The sequence below is a fragment of the Vicugna pacos genome, chromosome 11, assembly GCF_048564905.1.
Source record: "Vicugna pacos chromosome 11, VicPac4, whole genome shotgun sequence".
NCBI lineage: Eukaryota > Metazoa > Chordata > Mammalia > Artiodactyla > Camelidae > Vicugna > Vicugna pacos.
Genome location: NC_132997.1, coordinates 81,363,179 through 81,390,264, shown reverse-complemented (window position 1 = coordinate 81,390,264; position 27,086 = coordinate 81,363,179). Strand labels below are relative to the sequence as shown.

Below are 27,086 nucleotides of genomic sequence, written 5' to 3'. Positions count from 1 at the left end.
TCAAAGGAGGTTATTTTAAAAGATAACTAATTTCTATATTGGTGGTGTTCTTTGACTGAATACACACTTTTTTTTTGGCAGTCCATTTTGGAATACCCTTAAAATTAAAACTAGTTTCATTAAGTCCATCAAATTCAAGCTGGATCCAGGTTTTATGGATCTTTTTACAGCCCCAAACTAACATAAAAAATTGTTCTCCAAAAGCAAAAACTACTAGTTGGCTTGGTAAGAGACCCTTGTGTCTTACAGTCTGACAGTGCACCAGGGATTAGCATGCGTAGTCTTCCTTGCAAACCAAATACTTTATTTGTGAATAAAAACCCTATGCAAAATTCTGGGGCAATGAAGCAGTAATGATTATTAGTTTTTAGTTTTGGTTGAATAGATGTTGATTGAAGGAAAACTCAGCTGCTGGAATTTTCAACATTAATATTTTCCAAAGTTGCAAGAAAATCCAAGGCATTGTGATCATGTTAACAAAGTACAAAATAGGCAGAGGGCTGAAAGACAAAATTGGGGAAAAATAATTTCCTCCAGGGCTTTCTGATTTTTTAAATTAATATTTTTAATTGAAGTATAGTTGATTTACATTATATTAGTTTCAGGTATACAGCATAGTGATTCAACATTTTTACAGCTTATATTCCATTAAAATTATTACAGAATAATGGCTATAATTCCCTGTGCTATACAATGTATCCTAGTTGCTTATCTGTTTTATACATAGTAGTTTGTATCTCTTAATCCCATATGCAGTTTTCCCCTCTCCCCTTCCCTTTCTGCTTTACTAACCAATAGTTGTTTTCTGTATCTGTGAGTCTATTTCTGTTTTGTTTGTGTGTGTGTGTGTGTGTGTGTATTTGTGTGTGTGTGTATACACACACACACACACACACTCATTTGTATTATTTTTAAGATTCCACATTTAAGTGATATCATACAGTATTTATTTTTCTCTGTGACTAATTTCACTGAGCATAATATTCTCTAGGTCCATCTACTTTGCTGCATATGGCAGAATTTCATTCTTTTTCATGGCTGAGTAATATCCCATTACAGTTATATGTGTGTACACACACATATGTACACATCTTCCTTATCCATTCATCTACTGATGCACATTTGGCTTGCTTCCATACCTTGACTATTGTAAATGGTGCTGCTACAAACATTGGGATGCATGTATCTTTTGAAATTAGTGTTTTTGTTTTTCCTGGCTATATACCCAGGAGTGGAATTGCTGGATCATGTGATCATTCTATTTTTAGTTTTTTGAGGAACCTCCATACCGTTTTCCATAGTGGCTGCACCAGCGTACATTCCCACCAACAGTGTACGAGGGTTCCCACTTTTCCACATCCTTTCCAACATTTGTTTTTTGTAGACTTTTGTATTATTTGTTTATTTATTTGTTATTATTTTTGTTATTTGTTTATTATTATTTGTAGACAATCTGACAGGTGTGAGGTGATATCTGTGTTGTTTTGGTTTGCATTTCTCTAATAATTAGCAATGCTGAGCATCTTTTTATGTGCCTGTTAGCTGTCTGTATGTCTTCTTTGGTAAATGTCTACTCAGATCTTCTGACCATTTTTTGATTGGGTTGTTTGTCTTTTTTGATTCTGATTTTTTTATATTTATAAGTCATTACTACAATTGAGCAAATGGCTATGGAGAATGAAACAAAGAAAAAAGGTCTAGGAACATAGTGGGTGGAAAAAAACCTAATTAACCTTCATACATATACACAGTATTCTTCCATCTAGTGTTGCACCTGATACTCTATTATATGGAAAGTCAGCAATACCTATCACCACTTTACAGATGGAAAACTAAGGTCTCAGAGAAGTTAGGGCCATTTATTGAATGGATGTTTTAGCCAAAAGCAAGAATGCAAATATCCTAATAAGAAAAATTCTCTTTCAGTCTGAGGCAATCCAATACCAACCCTTCTAATTCCAATTAGAATTGAACTCCAATTCATTTGTTGCCAGTCAGATTCAATCAAGAAATGTACTGGGAACCTCCCATTGTCTGGTACAATGTTAGGGATTAGAAGTGAAGTGAGAGACAGCTCTGTCTTTAGTGACCACAGAGTTTAGTGAGGGAGACAGACAGGAGAAGCAACAAGTGCAAAACATGGGGGTATAGAGGAGTAAGAAAATGGTTCCTTTGGAGCAAAGATTCATCTCTGTATTTCCGTAATGAAAGGGTAATTACCATGTTACAGACACTGTGCAAAGCATCTCTGTGTGCTCTGATTGTGAGGGTTGCCATCAATATTGGTTCACTAGCATACTTCTCAGCATTCCAATCAGAGATTCCCAGAAGTAGAAAGGTCTCAATCAGCAATGGGGGGTGGAGACTAATTTTTATTGAGCACCTACTCTGGGTACTCCTTATTTCACACAAACAAAACCAAGGATGAGGTCATGGAGGATATCAGAAGCAGAAACGGCATGAGTCAGAATGCACTGAGGCATGAACCTGGTCTTAAAGGGTCTTGGGCTCAGTTAACTTGCTTGGAAAACAGTAATAGAAGCAACTTCACTGGCCCCTGAAAAGCACCCACTGACTACCACCTGGATATGCAAATATACACACAGCCTGCAGCACTGGTGGCATTTTAGTGAATGCCAGAGAGAAATGAAAGAATCAGGATGTTAAAAAGCAAACAAAAAACCCTGATGAATTGACACACAGGCTTCAAACACTGTAAACTTTTTTTTATATTGAAGTATAGTCAGTTATAATGTGTCAATTTCTGGTGTACAGCATAATGCTGTCAGTTATATGAACATACATATATTCATTTTCATACTCTTTTTCATTATAGGTTACTACAAGATATTGAATATAGTTCCCTGTGCTATATAGAAGAAATTTGTTTTATATCTATTAAATATAGTAGTTAATATTTGCAGATCTCCGACTGCCAACTTGAAATGATCACTGGCCTTTCCCCCTAGAGGAATTAATAGCATTAGGTTCTGTACATTCCTGGGGCTACATGGACTGACAGGTAGAATTTGAGAAGTTTGGGGAGGTGGGGGTCTAGTATTAAAGAAGTATGGAGTCTAGGAGATTTCTTTCTCTGGCCCCGGGAGATTTACTGGAACTTTGGCGAGGAAGGGAGGATTAAGTTAAAATATTTTCAAGTAGCCTGAGAAGCTACAACAGAGATTTCTACATCTCTGCAGGCTCATTCTATGTGAAATAAAACAGTGGAATAAGTCCAAAGACTTTTCTAACCACTAACCCTGTGAGACGCCAGCCTGGGCTTTAGGGGAATCTTGCATTCTTTTTGGTGGTAGTTTAAGTGTTATTCTTTCTTTCTTAGAAGGTGCGTTGCCAATCATAGCTAATCCCCTGTGGTATTTTTGCATTTCATCCTTCCATAGAAATTTGAGGACTAGAGCAGATCATATATGTCTGCCTAAGGCAAGATGTAGCAAGGTAGATCTTTATTTCTCCCGTAATGAGCTTGTAAGAGAATTCTGTAGTTATGCAAGGGCAAAAAAAGAGAGAGAGATACATAAATATATTATATATTTATATAAAAATGTGCAAAATATTTAAAAGAATATAAAAGAAAATTTATAAAAGAATATAAATATATAACGTAGTATATATATATTTAATGTATTTATATGAGACAGATTTAGAATGTTACAGAAAGATTCTTTTTTTAATTATTTACTTTCCAATTAAGATGCATAGAATCTGGGGTTATGGAAAATATACTACATTGTATCCTGCCATGACAGGTAATTCTAACACAACACAGACTCAGCAAAGAGCTCTAGTAGGGAAGCAATGCTTTTAAACAAATCCATCATCTTGCTTAGATAGAGAGGCTGCTTTGAATGCTTCAGGAATTCATCAGCCATCTTTGTCCAGACAACTATATCCAGTAGTCTAGTTACCTTGGGAACTTGTCTCCTCACGACTAAGGTCAAGAAGTAACTTGTATGATATGAGGGGAAAGTACATCTGAGATGGATGGTTCTTTCAAGTTGGAGTTCATGCCTCACCAGGCCCGTGAGACATAGACGCATGATGATATGTTTCAAGTTGTGTTCAGTGGTAATTATAGCATACACTGGGAGCATTTAAAGGGTCACAGTGTGTCACTGCAGTAAATGGTTGTTTTACTTAATTCACTAGGGGCATGATCATGCTTTATTTTAACTCAAGAGTCTGCTACGTGTATGATGCCGTATTGTGAACTTGAGTCGTCAAATCTGTTCGTCTCCGTAACTGGTCTGCACAATGACCCCTAACTCTGACATCCCAAAGGTACTTAGCACAGCATTATTGTGTCCCCGAGATCTTATGTATTTTTGCCTTTCTTAATCTTTTTTCACTGTCCTTCCATCTTCCTCTGCTTCAGCCATATTGGTTTCTTTCCATTCCTTGGATATACCCTCCTTTTCCCTGTCTCAGGGCCTTTACACATGACATTCTTTCTACCTCGAATACCCATCCTACAAATTTTTTGTGTCTGGCTTTGTCAATATTCAAATTTCAGTTCATATATCACCCCCTCAGAGAGCTTTTCCATGATTAGCTCTATTAAACGTCCCTGACCCACCCACCCACACCCACTCACACACACACACACACACACACACACACACACACACACACACACACACACACACACACACACACACACACACACACACACACACCAGCACTCTCTCATTTCCCAGTTTTAGTTTTTGTAACATTTAGCACTGTTTACAATTCCTGATTTTTAATTTTCTTATCATCTATCTGTGCTTGCTAGAATTTAAGCTTTATTAAACAGAGACCTGTGTGTCTTATTTATTGTCATATCCCCAGAACTCAAAACACTGCCTGGCATATGGTAGATGATCAAAGTTTGAACGATTATAAGTCTAATAAGATAAACTGTAGAATTATTGCCACCACTGGCCTAAATTAGGAATTTCTGCCACATACTCTGGGAATAGTTAGTATCATCATTGAAGTAGTTTGCTTTCTCCAAGGACTCTTCCCTTAATTCCATACCTTTTGGATATAATAATTGAACATATCCAGGTTTTGAAAAGAGCTGAACTTAGTAGGGTGCTGTTATGAAAGCAATGTTTTTTCTCACCTTTTCCCACTAATCTGGTCTGTGGACCCTCTTTTCTGCAGTATTAATCTCAGTCAGTCCTCTTGGCTTTCTCAGTCATTTTTAGACAATTAAAAAGAACTTTGTTCGTTCAAGCATTAACGGCGTGACATAACAACTCTAAAATCTTTCAACATTAAAACTTCTTCCCTCCCTAGGATCCAGCCTGCTTCGAGGTTGGGAGACTGCAGTAGAAAAAGAGGTCTTGGCTAGCTTCTTTCCTCTTTTCATTCGCCACCTCTCCCATTGGCTAGCTACTGATTCTTGCCCTTCCAGGGTTGGACCTCAGGGAGAAGAGCTTAGAAGGAAAAGGGCAAAGCTTTACATGGCTCGTACAGATGCACTACTATGCCTCTAGGCATGAGCTGACCAAAGATCATTCTTCAGGGACATTTTGCAGGTTCTTCAGATATCTTCCAGGCTTCAGATCTCTCATCCTGGGTACTGCCTCTCCTTTGGCTGGCCAGTACGACTTACCCTCCACTTGTTACACTGGAGCCCCTTCATCCTTCCCTGTGGTCTTCTGCAGGACTCTCTAAGACCTTAGTCTACTTCACTTTCTGAGGATCCACATCAAATTTTAAGAAAATAGGCAGATTTTTTTTCTGTAAAATGTGAAGGAAAATGCAACTTGACCCTCAACATAAACCTCCATACTCCAAGGTTCATGAAGGGACACCTGTAGTCATAAATTCTCACCTTTGGACACTCAAGTGTGAGTCAAACACTGGTCACTGTGGCCCTTATATTCCAGAGGATACCTTTCAGGCTCACTGAATGATCCCCTGAAATTCTTCCTTGATTTGAATTGAGGAAGAAGGCTGCTCCTACCTTTCCACATAGTTGGAAATATAAATAGTGTGGGGACTGCTCTCTCCAAATAAATTCTCTGTCTCTGTTCTGAGAGTCTTAGCCGGGCTCTGCCTTTCAGAGTTTTCAGGAGTGCATCAGAACTTCAAGCCACTGATCCCCAGACTCCAGAGAAAATGCAGCTTACTCTCCAAAGAGTACCTTCGAAGCCTTTTTTGTTGAACATGTGGTAATCGAAAAGCCCACCAGTCATTTCCTCTGTGAAGAGAGAGAGAACACACAGGAAGTTAAAAACTTTCTTCAAATCTGTCCTTCTCCTTCCAGCCTCCTCACCTTAAGTCTTTATACTCCTGAGGGGGATGTTAGGTTAAGGCGATCTGGACAGTTTTACAGTCTCTTTGCATGCCCTGACTCACAGGTCTGCCACCTTATTTCTTGCTATGAGGATGATTAACATTTATTGCACTTGTCTAGGCCTTTGGGGAATCAGCCAAAGATGAGATAAAGTCTTGTTTTAAATCCTTGTTGCGTTAAAAAGTGTATTGTTTAATCATACTGTCAGTGATTTTCCCCCCATACTGCCATGTTTCTGCTCTTACGTGAGTTTACAGCATCAACTAATGACTGAGGATTGTCTTTCTGCAGTGAGTAATGCCTGCTCACAAGTGGAGGGAATATTGAGCCATTGTTAGTGACTAGATATCATATAAAGGCATAGATGCAGGGAGCATATACAGGTAGATGAGGCTTAGTGGTGAATGAGACAAAATAGGAAACTGCTGAATATTTTACATATTTCAGTCATAGGAATGGCACTCAGAGTAGAGCTGGAGTTGGATCAAGTAGAACAGAAGTTCTCAGCAAAAGCTGAACCTCAGGTTTACTACCCTGTCAATGAAGCTCCTTGACTTTTTTGAATATAGTTTGAAAAAAAACCCCAGCAACTTATTACCCTGGTGCTTTGGAAACTTTCTCTTCATTTAAACTCATGGTAACTATTATCTGTGCCTCTCATTAGGCACTGATATTTCAGTTCAATGAGGCATCATCTTTTACATATCCATGTATATACATCTTGTTTCCACATTATTTTCCACTCAAAGCGGCAAGGAATATGTCTTTGCATTCTTTTATAATGTCCTTCAATTCAAGCTTACAGGTAGTAGGTGCTCAGTTAGTGACTACTGGTTGATGACTAGCCTTCCTTTCTTTGTTCATTAGATCCCCATTATGTGAAAAACCTGAGGGATCTTCCCATACTAAGTAGCAAGAGTCAAGTCACAGTCACCAAATGTTACCTTAAAGAGGCTTCCACCGGCCAGTGATTTGGGGTTAATCATCTATAAATACAGTAACGGGAACAAATTAAAACACATCAAGATGTTTAAATCTGCCATTTCAGTAAGAAAAATGATTATTCTTAAAACCTAGTAGCAACCAGTTCATTATTTGGAAAACTGCTAAATAAAGGGAAAGAGTCAATTATTTATCCCGCTTTTTCTATACCAGTTATATCACAGATTAATCAAATAGATGAGAAGTAATGAACAAAAAGAAATGATAATGTTAAAGCACCACCATTTTCAGTCTCTAATCAAGAAATGAGTCTAAGCATTCAACATCAAAGACTGCCTACATCAAAAAAAAACCCAGGAATAACCAGATACTTCCTGCCTCCTGATGAAAAAAACACATCACTTACGAAAGAGTCTTAAAAAAGACTTAAAATCTATTCTAAATCTGCTCAAGCTTCTAGATCCAATTTCCATTTTATAGGAAATACAGAGGACAGAGGAGCATGTTAAACTGTATCATGGGAGGGCAGTGAACAAAATCTTAATTTTCTGTACTCCACAGGAAAAATTACACAGTTTATTTGATTAATAAATTGCAGGAGAGAGAGGAAAGCGAGTGAGAGAGAGAACGTATAGAGTAAAAGAGACTTAAAATATATATCAACCAATTCCAATGTGTGGGCATTATCTGAATCCTGACTCCAATAAATGGTAACTATAACTGAGACTCTGTAAGACACTTGAAAATTTGAACATTAGTTGTGAATTTGGTTATACTAAGAAATAATTGTTAAATTATTTTTGGTGTGACGGTGGTATTTTTCTTACATCTAAAGGTCCTTATCTTTTAGAGATATACTACTGAAATATTTATGAATGTAATTCTGTGGTGGATGACATTTGCTTCAAAGTAAGGAAGAAATAGCAGATGGGGCATAGATTCAACGTGATTTACCGTGAGTTCATGATTGTTGAAGCTGGGTGAAGGGTAAATGACAGTTCATAAGTTCATAGATGCTATTCTGTCTATTTTAAATGTTCCAAATTCATTAAAAAATCTTTAAAAATACTAGAAGAAAGATAATATATTAATTAAACCTTCCTTCATAAAACCTAATGTGTTAATTCCCAGAGAGAAAAATTTGTATATTTGTTTTACGTATTTGTTTTTTGATTTTTATATAAAAAAATGCACTACAGAGTAGCAATACAGGGACTTATAATCTGGTGTATGGGTCCAAGAGTGATTCAGGAATTCTGTAACCACCCAGAACTATGTGTAAAATTAATTTCAGATGCGTGCATTTTTGCATTTTAGAGATGAAAGAACTCTGAAAACAAAGACTGTAAGAACGAACAGTTCATAGGTATGATTACTTTTTTAGAGAAACACTACAGAGAAATGTTAATTTTCTTAGTATGACTTGGCAACTGAAATGAAAAAGAATACATTTTTAAAATGACTTACTAAATCATTGAGAAAATGTTTCTATCTGGTTCTGCTTTGTCCAAATTCTTACCATCAGCACTTACCTCTTCTCTAGAATATGTTCCTTCACTCATTTAAGGCAACCTCCTTCTGCATCATAACCGCCTCCAATATCCCTTGGGCAGTGCTGAACTACAAGAACTCTTATGAGCAACTATCAGATTTCTAGGTGTACCATTTTATATGTATATGTGTGTATATATATATATATATATATATACACACACACACACACACACACACACACACACATATATATATATGTATATAAAAATTTTTTTCCCCTCCAAGTAAAGGATAAGTTCTCTACTGGCAGAGACCATGTTTCTGCTGCCTGTGTGTTCTAGTTGTGTGAATCTAGTAAGAAACATCACTATTTATTTGCTAAGAATTAGATATTGTAGAGGAAACACCATGTTTGAAGCAACTATCTGTATAATCATTACTCGTTTGATTCTCTAATTTTACTCATCTACTTTTACTCTAGTTCAAGTTAAAAATCAGACACACATGGAAATATTTGATGCCATGTCTTTAGGCAACATTCTTTTTTTTTCAATAGTTCTATTTTCCCCTTGTTCTTATTATTCTAATAATTGCATATTTTTAAGCCTAAAGGGTAGATTCTAAGATACAGTTACGAGAAAACTTACTTAAGGGAGGAAGGTTTTATTGTAAGGTCATTTTGAATATGATCTTTTTTTCCCCTTTTCACAGCTTCACTTACAATTTTTTTTAAGTAAATACATTCACAGCTTTACTAGGCTATCACTATCTCTTATTCTCACATTTAAAACTGATTTTAGAAAAAAAAATTCTCATGAGTTTTCCCATCAGCAGGGTTACTTATTTTTTTTGCAGAGGAACAGCTCTGGAACACAAAGGCATTTGAAATAGGCATCCTTGATACAAACTGCAGATTACTTTCTCATGACTCCTGGCTGTGTACTCCCAGATCAATAGAAATTCATGGGATCTGAAAATTAAATCTTGCGGTGCATTTTTTTTTCATTCTGACTTTATTGATACAGCTATAATCCTTCTGCACCATTTTAGCAACTTCAGGTGGAAAAGTATTAACACTGACATTTGAAAATGAACGTGTTAGGTTGGAGAGGTAGAGGAGATGTTAGGACTTCGCAGCCCAATTACCTCGGTCCTGTTTAAATTTCATGGACTGCACTAAGAACATCAGAGATACTTTGCTGAAAAGCCCTGTTCATGCCCAGTTTGTTCCTTTTGCACTACCCAAATGCAAGGGCACAGACTCCTTTAAAGAATGGAGAAGTAAAGCTCCATCTTCTCCAATGAGGGGACTGCTGATCAAGACCACTAATACTGAGAGCTCTCCTACAAAATCCCAGGCACATTTGTAACTATGATGGCCATAAACTCATTTCTGAGGGCCCAGTATGGCATACTTTATTTAAAAATTAATAGATTCTGAATTTAAACAGAATCCTTAAAACTCTGTACGTGCTTTTGGCTATAATATACCATGCCGTAAAAAACAAGGTGTTTCCATCACTCTTCTTCCTCTTGGTAAATCACAAATCCATGAAATGCCAAAGAGACTATGATGCATTACTTCAGCCAGTCTCAGGCAGAGGGTATCATTAGAACATGTCCATCTTTCTTTGGCAAATTCTTTGAAAGGGACCATTTTTTATATCCTATTTACCTCAGTCACCATAAGAGGTTTAACATTCCGTTTCTACACCTAGATGGAATTTTTTCCTGTGGTGAATATGTATATCCCCCAATTTGATTCATTCTCACACTTTTCTTTGTTCCCCCCAAACCCTCAAGATCTCATGATGTGTCATCTTGAAAATTCCCCGTCTCTTTAACTTCTTCAGTTACTGGTCTCTTTCTTCTTGCTGTGAACAGGGTGATGCTTCTCTCCTGAATCCACTGCTTCACTTGCAGCTCTATGATGCTGTTTTTTTCTTTTTTTACCTCTCATAGTCCTTATACCAAAAGTCCCAGAAAAAAGATTGCTTCTTGATCCTAGTTGTCATTTCCAGATCTTTCTCCCTCAGAACCCCCTGTTCCTTTGAAGGGCTTGGCATCGCACTTAACTACCTGCTACCTCTTCTTACTGCTCTCATCTATCAGCCTTCCAATTTTAGCACCAAACTCACTGTTTTCCTTTTGAGCCCTTGTTCCTTAGATTTTTATCACTTTACCTCAGCCATAAAGTCCTATATTCATTGCTTAGTCATTGCCAGTTGTAACTATATCACCTCTCCAAAATCTCAATTTCAAATAATCTGACCACCATGTCTTATATTTTATGCTCATTTACTGCGTTCCATCATGACAACAGCTTGACTCCTTTTGAACTTCTTCTCATCCATTTATCCTGCCATTTTTTTCCACTTTCTCTTGGCTTTATGTCATTTTCCCTCTTACCAGCTTAGGTTCCATGGTCCATCATTTTAGTTGCTTGCTTTGAATGTACTTGTAATTCCCTTGTACCCATCCCCACTGATGAGCTCACAAAAGCCCAACATTTCTTAAACCCAGCTCTCTCCTTACTCTGTCCCTGCTCTCATAAAGCAGTGCCTAGAGAAATCACACACACTTACTACTAGGATTCAATTTACTTCGCTATTGCAGATTTAAACTGAGGACTCAAAATGTCTCAGAAGTACCCAAATACCCTTCTACATTTTCCTAGTCAAATCATTTCACATTTTTTCCAGAATGTTTTACTTATTTTCTTTCTTCAAACCTCATATCATCTACCATATCCCCTCACTCCAGTGCAGAATTCATGGAAAATGAGAAACAGTATCTTCCACCATCAAATCTGCTAGCGTATGTTCAACTGCACTTGCACTCTGAGCATTCCCCCTCATTGCTACCTGTGTATGGCATGTCTCTGTTCCTGTCACTAACCAGATTTTACACTCGGGCTCTGAGTTCGATTGTTTCTTGTTTACTCAAGGACTTCACACCCACCACTATCGCTTGTTTCTCTTGCATCCACATGTTTTCCATGTCTGCTAAGTCTTTGTCAATCAGCATACAATTGTGCTATAAAATTTACAGTCCTAAATAAATAAATAAGGAAAACCAACTAGGCTTAGCAAACCTCTTCAACTGGAATCTCGTATTGCCATTAAATATTACAACAAAAATTTCAGGGAGAATATTTTCTACTCATTGTTTCCAGCCCCTATCTCCCATTCTGTCCTTGATTCTTTTCATTTAGGTAAACATTGATTGCCACCACTTTATTGAAAACATTCTTGTCATATCAGCAAAACCTATCTTTGCTGAATCCAGTGGATAATTTTCAGTTCACAGTAGAATCAATCTCAAAACAGGATTTTAATGCAGATAATCACTCTCTCAATAAAACACTTTTTGTTTATCTCTTAGCTTTCATAATAGCATACTGCCTTTTTTTTTTCCTCTAACTGCAATGGCCTTCTCCTTCTTTTTTTCGTTTGAGATATAATTCATATGTCATAAAACAGTCTTTTTAAAATGTATAAATCAATTAGTTTAACTACCTTCAAAAAGTTGTGCAACTATCATCACTACCTAGTTCTAGAATATTTTCATCACCTCCCCCCAAATCCCATACCGATTAGCAGTCACTCTCAAGTTTCTCCTTTATTAGCTCTTGACGACAACTAATTGATTTTCTGATTCAATGGATTTGTCTATTTTGAATATTTTATATGAATGGAATTACACAACATGTGGCCTTTTGTGTCTGGCTTATTAATTTAACATAATGTTTCAAGATTCATTCCTATTATGTTATGGATCAATAGTACTTTGTCCTTTTATGGATGAACCATACTCCATTCTATGGATGTACCATCTTTTTCTTTTCTAATACAGAATCTGTTGATGGACATTTGGGTTGTTTTAACTTTTGACTATTACGAACAATGCTGCTATGAATGTCCATGTACCAGTTTTTTTGTGTGAACATATTTTCAGTTCTCTTGGATATGGACATAGAGGTGGCATTGCTGGATCATATGGTAATTCTGTATTTACCTTTCTGAGGCCTGCCAAACTGTTTTCCACAGTAGCTGCCCCATTTTACTTTCCCACCAGCAATATATAAGGATTGCAATTTTTTTTTTGTATATCTTTGCCAACATTTGTTAGTTTGAGGGATTTTTTTTTTCTTTTTGTTTATAGCCATCTCAGTGGTATCTTATTGTGATTCTGATTTGCATTTCCCTAATTACTAACGATACTGAGTTTTTTTTTCATGTGCTTATTGACGATTTGTATTTCTTTTTTGGAGAAGGTCTACTCAAATGCTTTGACCATTTTTTAATTGGGATAGTTTAAAAGTATTGGGTTTTTTTTAAGTTGAATTGTTACAATTATTTTTTTTTATTGTTCCATTGTGACATTATATGTTCTCGATACTGAATACTTTTAAGATATATTATTTGAAAAAAAATTTCTGCTGTTCTATAGATTGTCTTTTCTTAGTGTTCTTAGAAAGCACACATTTTTCCGTTTAGTGAAGTCCAATTAATCTGTTTTCCTTTTTGTTGTTTGTGCTGTAAATGTCATATCTAGGAAACTGTTGCCTAATCTAAGATCATAAAGATTTACAACTATATTTTCTTCTAATAATTGTATAATGTTACCTGTTAAGTTTGTCTTTGACCCATGTAGAGTTAATTTTTTAATTTGGTATGAAGTAGAAGTTAAAATTTAAAGTTTATTCTTTTGCAAATTGGTATCCCACTTAACCCAGCACCATTTGCTGAAAAGATTCTGCTTTACCTATTAAATGGACTTGGCACCCTTGTTGAAAATCAATTGACCATCAACATATGGGTTAAGTTGTAGACTCTAATTTCCATACCATTGATTGGTGTATCTGTCCTTATGCCAGTATCATTCTGTCTTTCTAGTAAGTTGCAGTTGGGAAGTGTGAGTCCATCAACTTTGTTCTTTTTCAAGATTGTTTTGCTAATTTGTGTTTCCTGCATCTCTGCATGAATTTCAGGATCATCTTATCTGTTTCTACCAAAAAAAAATGATAGTTGAGATTTTAGTAGAGATTGTCTTCAATTGTAGATCAATTTGGGGAATATTGGCACCTTAGCAATACTAAGTCTTCCAATCTATAGACATGGACTCTTTCAATTTATTTAGGTCTTTTTAATGTCTTCTGATAGTATTTTGTAGCTATCAGTGTACAAGTCCTACACTTCTTTTATTGAATCTATTCCCAAGTATTTAGTATTTTATTTTTTAATGCTACAGGCATACCTCAGAGATATTGCAGGTTTAAGTCCAGATAACTATAATAAAGTAAATACCACAGTAAAGTGAGTCACACAATAAAAAAAAAATTTCTCAGGGTATGTAAAATTTGTTTTCACTATCCTGTAGGCTATTAAGTGTGCAATAAAATTATATCTAAAAATGTATAATTAAAAATAAATTATTTTTTAAAAGTGCTAACCATCAACTGAGCCTTTAGCAAGTCATACACTTTGCTGGTAGAGGGTCTTTCTTTGATGTTAATGACTGATGACTGATCACAGTGTTTATTGAAGGTTGGGGTGGCTGTAGCAATTTTTAAAATAAGACAGAAATGATGTTTGCTGCATCAATTGACTCTTCATTTTGTGAACGATTTCTCTGTAGCATGCAGTGCTATTCCATAGCATGTTACCCAGAGTAGAACTTCTTTCTCAGTGGAGAATTGGAGTCAGTTCTCTCAAATCCTGATGCTGCTTTATTAAGTAAGTTTATGTACTTTTCTGATTTTTGTTTGTGGTCATTTCAACAGCCTCCACAACATCTTCACCAGGAGTAGATTCCATCTCAGGAAACTATATATATACACACACACACACACACACACACACATATATATAAATTATATATATATATTTTGCTCATCCATAAGCAGCAACTTCTTATTCTTTAAAGTTTTATAATGAGATTGCAACAAGATAGTCACATCTTCAGCTTCTGATTCCAACTCCAGTCCTCTTTCTGTTTTAATCACATGTGCATTTACTTCCTCCACTGAAATTTTGAACTTCTCCAAGTCATCCATGAGGGTTGGAATCAACTTCTGCTAAACTTCTGTTACTGTTGATATTTTGACCCCTGCCCATGAATCATGAATATTTTAATGGCATCTAGAGTGGTGAATCTTTTCCAGAAAGGTTTCAATTGACTTTTCCCAGATCCCTCTGAGGAATCACTATCCATGGTGACTAAAGCCCTACAAAATGTATTACTCCTTGTCCATGGGCTACAGAATAGATATTGTGTTAGTAGACATGAAAACAACCCCACTAATTTTGTATATCTCCATCTGAGCTCTTGGGTGACCAGGTACATTGTTAATGAGCAGTACTATTTTGAAAGAAATCTTTTTTTTTTCCTGAGCAGTAGTTCTCAACATTGGGTTTAAATATTTAGTAAACCATGTTGTAAACAGATGTGCTGTCATCTAGGCTTTGTTGTTCCATTTATAGAACACAAGATATATCAATTTTAGCATAATTCTTAAGGATCCTAGGATTTTCAGAATGGTAAATAAGCATTGGCTTCTATTAAAAGTCACCAACTGTATTAGTCCCCAACTGTCTTGAGCCAGCCTCTTCTCTGAAGCTCTGAAGGCAGACATTGACTTCCCTCTAGCCACAAAAGTTCTAGATAGCCTCTTCTTCCAATTGAAGGCTGTTTAACCCACATTAGAAATCTATTGTTTAGAAATCAATAATAGGAGAAAAATTGGAAAATTCACAGAAATGTAGAAATTAAAACAACACACTTCTGAACAACCAGTGGGTCAAAGAAAAAAATCAAAGGGGAAATCAAAAAACATTTTGAGGAAAATAAAATTGGAAATATAACATACTAAAACTTACGGAGTGCAGAAAAAGCAGTTTTAAGAGGAGAGTTTAAAGCAATAGATGCGTAAGTTAAGAAAAGCTAATTTTACACCTCAAAACAACAACAAAACAACTTAAGCCCAAATTTAGCAGAAGAAAGGACGTGATAAAGTAGAGCAAATGGATAGAGACTACAGAAACAATAGAAAAGGTTAATGAAGCTGTGTTGTTTTTTTAAGAGATTAAAACAATTTACAAATCTGTAGCTAGACAGAAGACTCAATAAAATCATAAATAAGAGGCATTACAAATGATAGAACAGAAATACAGAGGATCACAAGACACTACTATAAACAATTATAAGTCAACCAATTGCATAACCTAGAAGAAATGAATTTATAGAAACAGAAAACTGACGAAGATTGATTTATGAATAAAATAGAAAATCTAAACAGACCAATAAGAAGATTGAATTAGTAATTAAAAATCCCCTCAAAAAGAAAAGCTGAAGACCAAATAGCTTCAATGATGAATTCTACCAAACATTTAAAAAGAATTAATACCAATTATTCCTAAACTCTACCAAAAATTGAAAAGGAGGAAACATTTTGAAACTCATTTTTATGTCTAGTATTATGTTGATACCAAAGCCAGGCAAGGATACTACAAGTATCCTAGACAGCCTCTTCTTCTTAAAGAAAAAATTTTCTTCTTAAAGAAAATTATAGGTCAGTATCCCTAATGAACTTAGAATGAAATCCTCAACCAAATTTTACCTAATTGAATTTAACAAAATGTAAAAGGGATCATATACCACAATCTAATGGGATTTATCTTTGAAATACAAAGATATTTTAATATATACAAATTGATCAATGTGGTTTACCACATTAACAGAATGAAGTATAAAAAATCAGATGATCATCTCAGTGGATGCAAAAAATTTTGACAAAATTTGCGATGTTTATGATAAAAGCTCTCAAAAATTAGGTATAGAAGAAATGTACCTCACCATAATAAAGATTATAAATGACAAGCCCACAACAAACATCATACTAAGTGGTGAAAAACTGAACCTTTTTCCATAAGACAAGGAACAAGATAAATACACCCACTCTAGCAGCTTCTATCCAACAGGGTACTGGAATTCCTAGCCATAGAAATTAGGTAAGAAAAATAACAGCATTCAAATTGGAAAGGGAGATGTAAAGTTGGCTCTATTTACAGGTGACATAATCTTATATAAATAAAATCCTAAAGACTACACCCCAAATTCTTAGAACCATAAACAAATACAGTAAAGTTGCAGGTTGCAAAGTCAATGTACAAAAATCAATTGTGTTTCTATTTTCTAACACTTTAGATTATCTGTAAAAATAAATTAAGAATACACTTTCATTTCTAATAGTATCAGAAAGAATAAAATATTCAGGCATAATTTTAAACAAAGAGATGAAAGATCTGTACATTACAAACTAACACATTGATGAAATACTGACAGAAATTGAAGTGCACATAAATAAAGAGAAAGATATACCATGTTCATGGATGGGAGGAACAAATATTAAATTTACATACTACCCAAAGTGATCTATAGATTCAGATGCAATTCCTGTCAAAAGTCCAATGACCTTTTTACTGAAATAGAAAAAAACCCCTAAAATTTATATAGAACCCCAAAAGACTCTAAATAGCGAAAGCAATCTTGAGTAAGAACAAGCTGAAGGAATCACAATCCTGATATCACATTATATTATAAAGCTATAGTAATCAAAACAGTATGGTACTGAAATATAGTCAGTTTACAATGTTGTGTCAATTTCTGGATTAAGAAAAAAAACAGTATGGTACTGGCATAAAAATAGACACATAGACCAGTGGAACAAAACAAAGAGCCCAGAAATAAATCATGCATATACAGTCAACTACTCTTTGATAGAGATGCTAAAAATACAGAATGGAGAAAGATAGTCTCTTTCAGTTATGAAAGATAAAAAATGATGTTGTAAAAACTGAATCTCCACATGCAAAATAATGAAACTGGACTCATATCTTATACCATACACCAGAATCAACTGAATGTGATTAAATACTTAAATATCAGGCCTGAAACTGTAAAGCTATTAGAAGGAAACCTAGAGAAAACCTGACGTAATTTTGGCATGGGTTTTTGGGATATGACACCAAAAGTACAGGCAACAAAATAAAACAAACAAAAAATATGATTACATCAAACCAAAAACTTCTGAAAAGCACGGTAACAACAAAATAAAAAAGCAGTCTACGGGATGGGAGAAAATATTTGCAAACCAAATATCTCATGAGGGATTAATATTTTTTTTTGTATTTTACATTTTTATTGATTCATAATCATTTTACAGTGTTGTGTCAAATTCCAGTGTTCAGTACAATTTTTCAGTCATACATGGACATATACACACTCATTGTCACATTTTTTTCTCTGTGATTTATCATAACATTTTGTGTATATTTCCCTGTGCTATACAGTGTAATCTTGTTTATCTGTTCTACATAATATTTTAAATATATAAGAAATTCATACAACTCAATAGAAAGCATCCACAACAAATGAACTAATTTAAAAAATAGGCAAGGGACCTGAATAGACATTTCTCCAAAGATACACAAATGGTCAACAGCGTATGAAAACACCCTCAACATCACTAATCACCAGGGAAATGCAAATAAAACTGTGAGCTACCACCTCACACTTGTCAGGTTGGCTACTATCAAAAAAACAAGGGATAATAAGTTGTGGCAAGGACATGGGGCAAAGGAAACACTGGTATACTATTGGTGAGAATGTAAGTTGGTACAGCCATTATGGAAAACAGTATGGAAGTTCTTCAAAAAATTAAAAATAGAGCTATTGTATGATCCAGAAATTCCACTTCTGGATATTTATCCAAAGAGATTGAAGTCATAATCTCAAAGAAATATCTGCACTCCTATGGTTATTGCAGCGTTATTCACAATAGCTGAGATATATGAATGACCTAAATGTCTACCAACAGATAAGTAAATAGAGGAAATATGGTTTATACATACAATGGTATGTTATTCAACCTTAAAATGAAGGAAATTCTGCCATTTGCAACAACTTCGATGGATCTAGAGGACATTATGTTAAGTGAAACAAGCTAGGCACAGAAAGACAAATACTGAGTGATCTCACCTACCTGTGGAATCTAAAATAGTCACACTCATAGAAACAGAGAATAGAATGGTAGTTTCCAGGGGCTGGGGAGAGGAGTTAATGGGGAGGTGATTGTCAAACAGTAAGAAGTCTCAGTTATGAAAGATAAAAAACATTTTGGAGATCTACCATACAGATAGTATCTGTAGTTAACAGTACTGTGTTGTATACTTCAAATTAGCTGAGTGGATAGATCTTATGTTAAATGTTCTTACCACATAATAATAATAGTAATGTTGATGATGTTGGTGGAAGAAAACTTTGGGGGTTGGTGATAGATACGGTTTTGACTTTGATGCCATGTGGTCATGATTTCACAGGTGTTATTCCCAAACTGATGAAATTGTAAATATATACAGCTTTTTGCATGTCAATTATAGTTTTATAAAGTGATTTAAAAATGAAAAACGTATATCGAGACAATGTGGTGTTGGGTGTGAGTGTAGACATACAAATCAATGGAATAGGATAGAATATCTGGGAGTAAACCCTGACAGTTATCATCAACTGACAAATGGTGTTAAGAGAATTCAGTGAATAGTCTTTTCAACAAAAGATGCTAGAATTGCTTAGCCACATTCAAAAATAATTTAAAAATCTTGGCCCATAATGGCAAATAATTCAATGTAATTTCAATTTCAAATAATCTGTTTTGAGTTTGCCAACTCTTTCTTTTGCTTAATTAAATCTGCTGTTGAATTTCTCTTTCTGATTTTTTAGTTTATTTGTAAATTCTACAGCTGCAGACTCTCTGTTGTTCTTTTTTTTATGGTTACTCTTATTGAACTTCTCATTTTGTCCATGTATTGTTTTCCTGGTTTTGTTTAGTTGTCTATTTGTCTCTAATACCTTGAACTTCTCTAAGATATTCACTTTGAATTCTTTGTTTGGCAAACACAGATTTTTTTTTCTTCTTTAATGTCAGACACTGGAGCATTATTTTGTGTCTTTATTCTTTTCTTCTTTGAAGCCTTGCATTGTTGACTCCACATTTCACTCTAGTCCTTACTGACTGGCTTTGAGAGAGAAAGACCTTTAACAGCCAGCCCTACTATAAATACTGGTCTCTCAAAACTTTTCTACGGATGTACCTGCTCCATCCTTCTTATTCCCTCCTGAGGATGAAATTTTAGGATTGCGTGCTTTCCCTTCATTCTGCAAAGCTGTTCTGGGTGCATAGAACTTCCTGTTTGTTTTTCCTAAGGGTAATGCCTGGAAGTGTTCAAGTTTGGGCACCTTCTCCCAATTTGGCAGCGTTGAGATGTCTGTTGATATTTGTGTGTTATCTGCAGGAGTGCATGTGTGCCATCTGTGGAGGCTGGCATAGCATCTGCAGAGATGCACTTCTGTGGGGGATAATAGGCCACTGCCATCAGCAGGGGCATGTGGAGAACTGGGGGCATAGTTTGGATAGCTGGGGGCGCCTGGTAGGTTAGCATCCTCTGGGGTTTGTGGGAAGGACTCTTGGTGGAGATTGTGGACCACTGAGTAGGATCTGAGGCTGACTGTTGAGATTTGTGTGTTGTTAGCTGTGGGTTCCTGCATCTTTTCTCTGTGCCTAGCTGTTCCCAAACTATTCAGCTGTATGCTGATTCACTCAGTGTTCTGGGTGGGGCAAGTCAGAAAAGAGCCTCTAGGGCTGCATCTCACAAGTCTGGGGAAGTCAGGCATGCACTTTGTATTTAATTTCCTCTGTGGGAGAAATTGTAGACCAAGTGATTCTCTCATGGCTCTATACTGTGCCCCTTAGGGGAGAGGTGATGTGGATAAAGTGAAACTGTTCTTCCAACCCTCTTCAGTGCATCTGTTCTCAGACTTTTTGCATCACTGAGGTGCTAACATCTCTCAGCTCTACTCCTGCACTCCCATAAAAATACTCTTGCCCATGGTGATTGTTCATATTAGTGTTTCTGTCGGGGATGTGAGAGGCAAAACCTCCTATTCTGCCATCTTACTGATGTCCTCTGAAATAATAAGTTTTGAGATCAGGCAGTGTAAGTCCTAGCTCTTTAGGTCCTTTGAATTTTCATGTATAATTTAAGATATGTCTTAAAATTTCTATATAAAATATTGCTGGCATGTTGGTAAGAAAATTATTGAAATCCAGAGATGAATTTGTGGAAAATTGGTACCCTAACAATATCAAGTCTTCCAATTCATGGCTTGGTATAGATATAGCTATAGATGCTTTTATAAGCCCCCAATTTAGTTTTATAATTATTTGTTTAAGCTAAGTCTAGTGAGAAGACTGAGGCCCCACCAACCCCTGGGACAAACAGTAAAGGGAACACATGCCTCCAGAAGCCTAGCTTGGGTTTATTCACATCATTCTCACGGTAATCTCCAGCTTCCAAGCAAAGTAAGAGACACCAAGCCCAAGGCTCAAGCACTTCTCAAGTCTCCGCTTATACCACATATGCTACATACATCTTCACTAAGACAAGTTAGAGGCCAGAGTCAAGGAGCTGAAATGCAAAGTCACACTGCAAACTGATGGATACCGGAAAGGGAAGAATTTGTGGAAAGGTGGTGAGACCCCATAAAAGGGAAATGACCAATAATGCACCTCAACAAATGGAGCCTTACAGGTATTTCCAGGGCCTCAGAAAGCCACAGAAGTATCAGGAAGATTCCTTTGTACCCATAAGTGACACAGAGGTAATAGAAAGAGCTGGTTAATATAAAGAGGCTTTGTGGGTGGGCACGAAGGATGGCTTAACAATGACAAGCTGAACAAACAGTATGATGAGACCTCATGACTTGGTATTTAGAGTCAATGTAGAGAGAAAAGGCTGTGAAGGGCAGATAAATTGAAATAGATTGAGTATTCGTATAGCTTAGCAGAAGAAGGGCTTGGAATAGAAATTCAGCTGCAATACAGAAAATTAAAGAGTGTTCTATTTTTTGCATCTCTTAACTTGTGGTCCAAGATTCATTCTCCTAGTTTAATTTTCTCTGTTATTTATCTAATTTGTCCCCTACAATGATGATTACACTAGAATGTTTGGTCAGGGGAAAGGCTGCTTGTATTTATATGGCAAGGACCAACACACTGCATTATTATTATATTTTTTTAACTTTTTCCTTATTTGCGGGAGGGTCCTTTTCTAAAATTTTACTGCCCTTGGCAGTACTCACAGTTCTAGAGCTCTTGTCATGGCCAGCTGCCAAGCCAGTGACTTCACTGAATCCTTGTTGAATTCTACCTAGGTAAGAACAACATGGACCCAGGTGTCTGGGGCTGGGTTATGACCTGCTTAATAAACTCTTTGGCATCATATTCTACCTACTTTATCTTTTAACAGTTTAATTTATTTTCTTGCTCTCTTTTCTTCCTCATCTAGCCCATTCTAAGTTTTCTTTCTTTCTTTCGTTTCTTCTTTCCTTTTCTTTTTTCTTTACTTTCTTTTCTTTCTTTTCTTTTTTCTTTTCTTTTCTTTTTTTTCCCTTTTCTTTCTTCCTTTCTTCCTTTCTTCCTTCCTTCCTTTCTTTTCCTTTTCTTTCTTTCTTTACTTTCTTTTCTCTCTCTCTCTCTCTCTTTCTCTCACTCTCTTTTTTTATTTTGTAAGCTCTCATTTTATAATGCCATAGATAGCTTTCAGGATAAAAGCTGTAGAGCCCAAACTCAATAATCAAATTTAACACTGTTTAAAAAAATTGTCCTTCATATTACATGGCAAAGACATTTGAATATTAATAGTGTTTCTTCCTTTGGAATATAAAAATGTATTTAACAGACACTTAAGTTAATTCCAAATTTTACCATTATAGATTGAATAGGGGAATAATGAATATCTATTTATCTATCATCTATCATATCTCTCTTTATCTTACTATATATCACTGATTATTTATTTACTGGATAAGTAAAAACAGTTAAAATTGTGTTTAATAACTGTTTCTAAATTGCTCACTATTAATGAGAATGTCTTTCTAATGGGGGTAGAGGTACTGTTTAATACCAAAACCTCTTCAAAGCTTAAAGAAATAATAGTGCAAAGTCAAGGCAGGCTGTGAAGATGTTCCTACTGGGAGCTCCAGTAGAGTGAGAACTGAATTCATGGGCTAACCTTAGAGTTAGAGACACAATTGGAATCACGGGGTGAAAAGACATACCAGGCCGAAAGAATATATTCATATACAAACAAGCCATTTCAAGATACAGAAATTATGAAAACAATACCAGATGATAAAGAATTGGAAATAGTCTGCTTGGTATGAAAGGGAAGATTCAGATGAGGGTTAGTCCAGATTGTTTTCCATAGAAAAAATCCCCCCTGGAAGTTTCTAGGGCCATGGATCTCGAATATTAACATGTATTTTACTCACCTGGATTTGGGGGCCTGGGTTGGAGGCTACTTAGGGGCTTCACCCCAGAGATTCTGATTTAGTACAGCTGATCAGGTTCCAGGTGATTCTGGTGGAGATGTTCACTTAGAGGCATGCATTTCCAACATTCTGATTTTAAAGGCAACTGAGGTGAGGAATCCTTGCCATTCCTCCACCAACACTAAAGATTTTAGTTTAGATCCTTTCAAATATATATTTGAGGGCTTTTTAATTGTCATTAATGGCTTGGGGGTGAAGAGGTAAATAAAGTACCGTGTGTCTTCCCTCCTAAAGGACTTATTCCAGTGGGCAGCTACTTATTCTACCTGCTTTTGAACCAGCATCTGACCATAGGCAGGTGCTGGCTACTGGGTCTGAAAGCTCAGTTTTTATTCATCTGTTTGCATCTCTTTCTATACCCTCACCTCACCCTCCCTCCTTTGTGCCCTCAAAGAGGGCACTCATTAAATGACACTCTGTAGCCAAGCACATGTGAGCACAAAGCCAGGTTTCTCCAAGCTAAAAGTTGCCTCCCTTCTATGAGAACATGTTCTGAGACACTGCACGCAGACAAGAAGCATTAGCATCTGATCTGCTTTATCCTGCAGCCGCAGGGGCCCTGGTGCTTTACAGTGGAAACTATTCCGTGGTGTATGTGTGAAGATGGGGAGCTTCTCCTTGCTCAGCTTGTTCCAGGATCAGTGCATAAGCTTTGTTTCTGGTGAAGTCTGTGACAAAAGCCGCCCCCCCTCCCCAAACCAGACTGCATCTCTGTACTGATGCCCAGCCCCCATCCTCAGGATTTCAATTAGCCTGCACCTGATAGCAGTCATCTAAAAGAAATGCTTTTTGTAACAAAGCTAGCAGTGGAGTCCATTGTTCCAAGCTTTCTTTGGAAGTCCCCAATTATATGTATAATATTATGCAGATGCTGTCTTTTCGAGCATCATGGCTCTGTGACAGGCCCAAAGAAGGCAAATAAAAAAAAATAGCTGCTTTTCCTGCTTGCCTGTGAGTTGAATGATGAGATTCTTCTGTTAAGTAATTGCAAGACAGCCAGCGAAACCTAGAGCAGGATGTAAGCCTGGTTTGAGCTCCCTGTGGTCACTCAGAAGTAGAGAGGGCTTAGATACAGTCGTGTCTCTGCCAAAGGGAAGACGTGGGTTTGATCTCCTCGAGGATGATGTGTGCTGCGCAGGAGCAGCCTTCCTCGTGGAAACTGAAATGCAGAGGGACCTAGTCAGCAAAAGCGCTGTCAGGAGTGTTGGCCCTCTCTCTCACCAGCCCGAGGCCTGCCTCCCTTGCTTGAGTCTGCACAGGAATCTTTTAGCCAGTTCTCTTTAGAAAAGAGGCGGAGGCATTGACGTGCAAAAACACAAACTCATTAACAACAGAGAGAAGCATCGACGGGACAGACAAATAGAATGGAAGTGAGTTTCTAAAGGACACTCTACTAATCCTGCCATCAGCATCGCTCAGGGTCAAGAGAAACCGTGGCGCAGACTTCCATTCCATTTTTGAGTCCCCAGTTATATTAGCAAATAAGAAAAGTTTATGCAAATTTGGATATTTAAAAAATTTCCATGTAATACATTGACATCTTAAGTTTTCCATTTAACAAAATTTCCACTTAATAAGTTGACAATTTTTCTAAATTTTCAGTGGCTGTATATATAACCTCTCATAAGACCAAAAGTCTACATCTGAGAAGGACTTTTGTGACAATGAGCCTCCAGCCAGGTCTTGCCACCTGCCATGCTGTGTGTGCCACCAAATGGCTGGTACAAAGCCTCTGGTCATCCTCGACTCTCCTTCTCAGCTGTCCGGTATCTCCCTGAGGAGACTCAGCCTCTTACTTCCACATTGGAGCGGAGGTTCTGCACTAGAGGATCCATTCAGTGTTCCCAAGCAGAAAGGGGACCAGGTTCAGAGCATCCAGGCCCCTTAGGCTCCCCCTTCAGGCTGAGTGCAGACAGGTGTGCCCTCTCTCTTCAGATAAGATTTGCTTTGTCCACCCCTGCTCCTCCCCATCCACAAAGAGGCCAAGCACAGAGTCATAGCACTAGGAAACTTCACCATTTTGACAGTGGAGCTTTGTATGAGAACTACCTGGACACCCAGCAGAGGGAGACCATCCCTCACCAGCAGCCCCCGCTCGCAGTATTCCCCTGCATACGTGCACCAGGACTTCTACAGGCGTTACGCCAGGTTGCAGGGCTGACAGCCAGCCTTCTAATTTGCTACCTGCAGAATGTACTGTATCACAGTCCTGGTACAGAAATTCCCTCTTTAGGCTTTTGTATACTTCACTTGAATCATCAGTATGGCAGCATACCAACAGTAGGGTCTCTTCATAAAATAGCTGCCTTTTCCTAACAGTGCCACTTTGTTCAACCTTGTATCAGACTGCACTTCCTGAATTTGATTCTAGGAAGGAAACATATGGGCTAATGATTGAGGATTATGGTCAACTCATCACTACATATATAAACTTAGCATATAGTTGTTTTGAGTGTTACTATGCATACAAAAAGTGTTACCGTGCTGTATTCATTCATTGCCCATTGGAAGCCCCTAATTTGTTCTCAGTTCATTTATCTTTCATTGACACAAATGGTTTATTTTTCTATGGCCTTGACAGCATCCACCATGGAATCGTCAGATCAGTTTGAAGTTACTCATCCTCCTTCCAACAAATACTTGTTAGACATCTTTATTGTACAGCGCACTCTACTAGGAGACGTAGGCATGCAGATAAAAATACAGCATGAGCTGAGTCTCTAAAGGGGAGTTTAACTTCTGGTAGGATTTTAGTTAAATGTAATATTTTTGTAATTAAAAATCCAGGTATCATCCTGAAATCTTGATGTTGCCATCTGTTGGCTGTAGGAACTCGGGCAAATTGTATTTAAGCGCCCATGATTTTTTTTAATTACAGAAAGAAATGATAATGTTCACTCCATAAAATAGGTTAGGTGGGAGAATTGCATAGCATAATTTTATAAAGTGTGTAATATGCAGCAGGTGTTGCAAAAGATTGGCTATTATTAATAATTGCAATGTTAATGTATTGCAACATATGCATGTATGTATACACAGAATATACATTCTTTTTCATTTAATTTTTAAAAATTGCATGTGTGTAGAATCATAAAGGCAAAAGAGTAAGTTTCTTGAGAATGAAGATGCTCCCTTCATTGTATGTTTAGATCTTTAAGTATTCTGCTTTTAGAATAGGTGGCCCTTAAATGCTTCTTGATTTTACATACTGATAAATATATTAAATGAGGAATTCTTCCCATAAGTCAAGGTAGCATTTCCAAAGAAGTTGAAGATCGTAAGAACTCATAGGTAGTGGTAACTTTGGTGCTTTTAGAACCTAACACTGTGTTAGAAGTCCCTTACTTGCCGTGTGACCTGAGACAGCACCTTAACATCAATGTCTTCATCTGGAAAATGGGATTAATACTGCTTTCCTCCCCCAAAATAGTGTTTTTAAGATGAAATATAATTATATGTATGAAAATTTTAACATTGTGTAGAATACATGCTAAGCATGCAACCCTTGGGTGGTCTTACTCTGGATCTGGACATGAGCCATCAGAGTGTTGTGTAAATCACACAAAGAGGCCCTGCAGTCCAGGCGTTTTGAGTGCTGGCTATTTTGTAACTGTGGAGAAATTAGAGATAATGTTGAGCAGACTGGCACACAAGAATGGATGACGGGATATGATGGAAATTCTTTCCTTCCCCTGAGGTTTTACAAGTAATGTGGACCACGTTGTTTATTTCTGCCTCAGTGGATGCACTCCGACTTACTGTCAGAAACAGAACAGTAATTAGCATCTCTTAATCATTTATTTCGCACTGGGCACTAGGCTAAGCCCTTTACATGGGTTGTGCCATTTAAACCTTATGGCCGCCTTGGGGTAGATACTGTTAGTATTCTCCT

At 36.7% G+C, this 27,086-nt stretch overlaps 1 long non-coding RNA gene across 1 annotated transcript; it reads right to left on the bottom strand.

Moving 5' to 3' along the window:
• Positions 1-283: 283 nt before the first annotated feature.
• On the bottom strand, positions 284-6,185 carry LOC140699421 (uncharacterized). The gene is made up of 2 exons (XR_012077582.1): positions 5,975-6,185; positions 284-500 (listed from the first exon to the last, which is right to left on the bottom strand). It is a non-coding gene; the product is annotated as an uncharacterized lncRNA (long non-coding RNA).
• Positions 6,186-27,086: the final 20,901 nt, after the last annotated feature.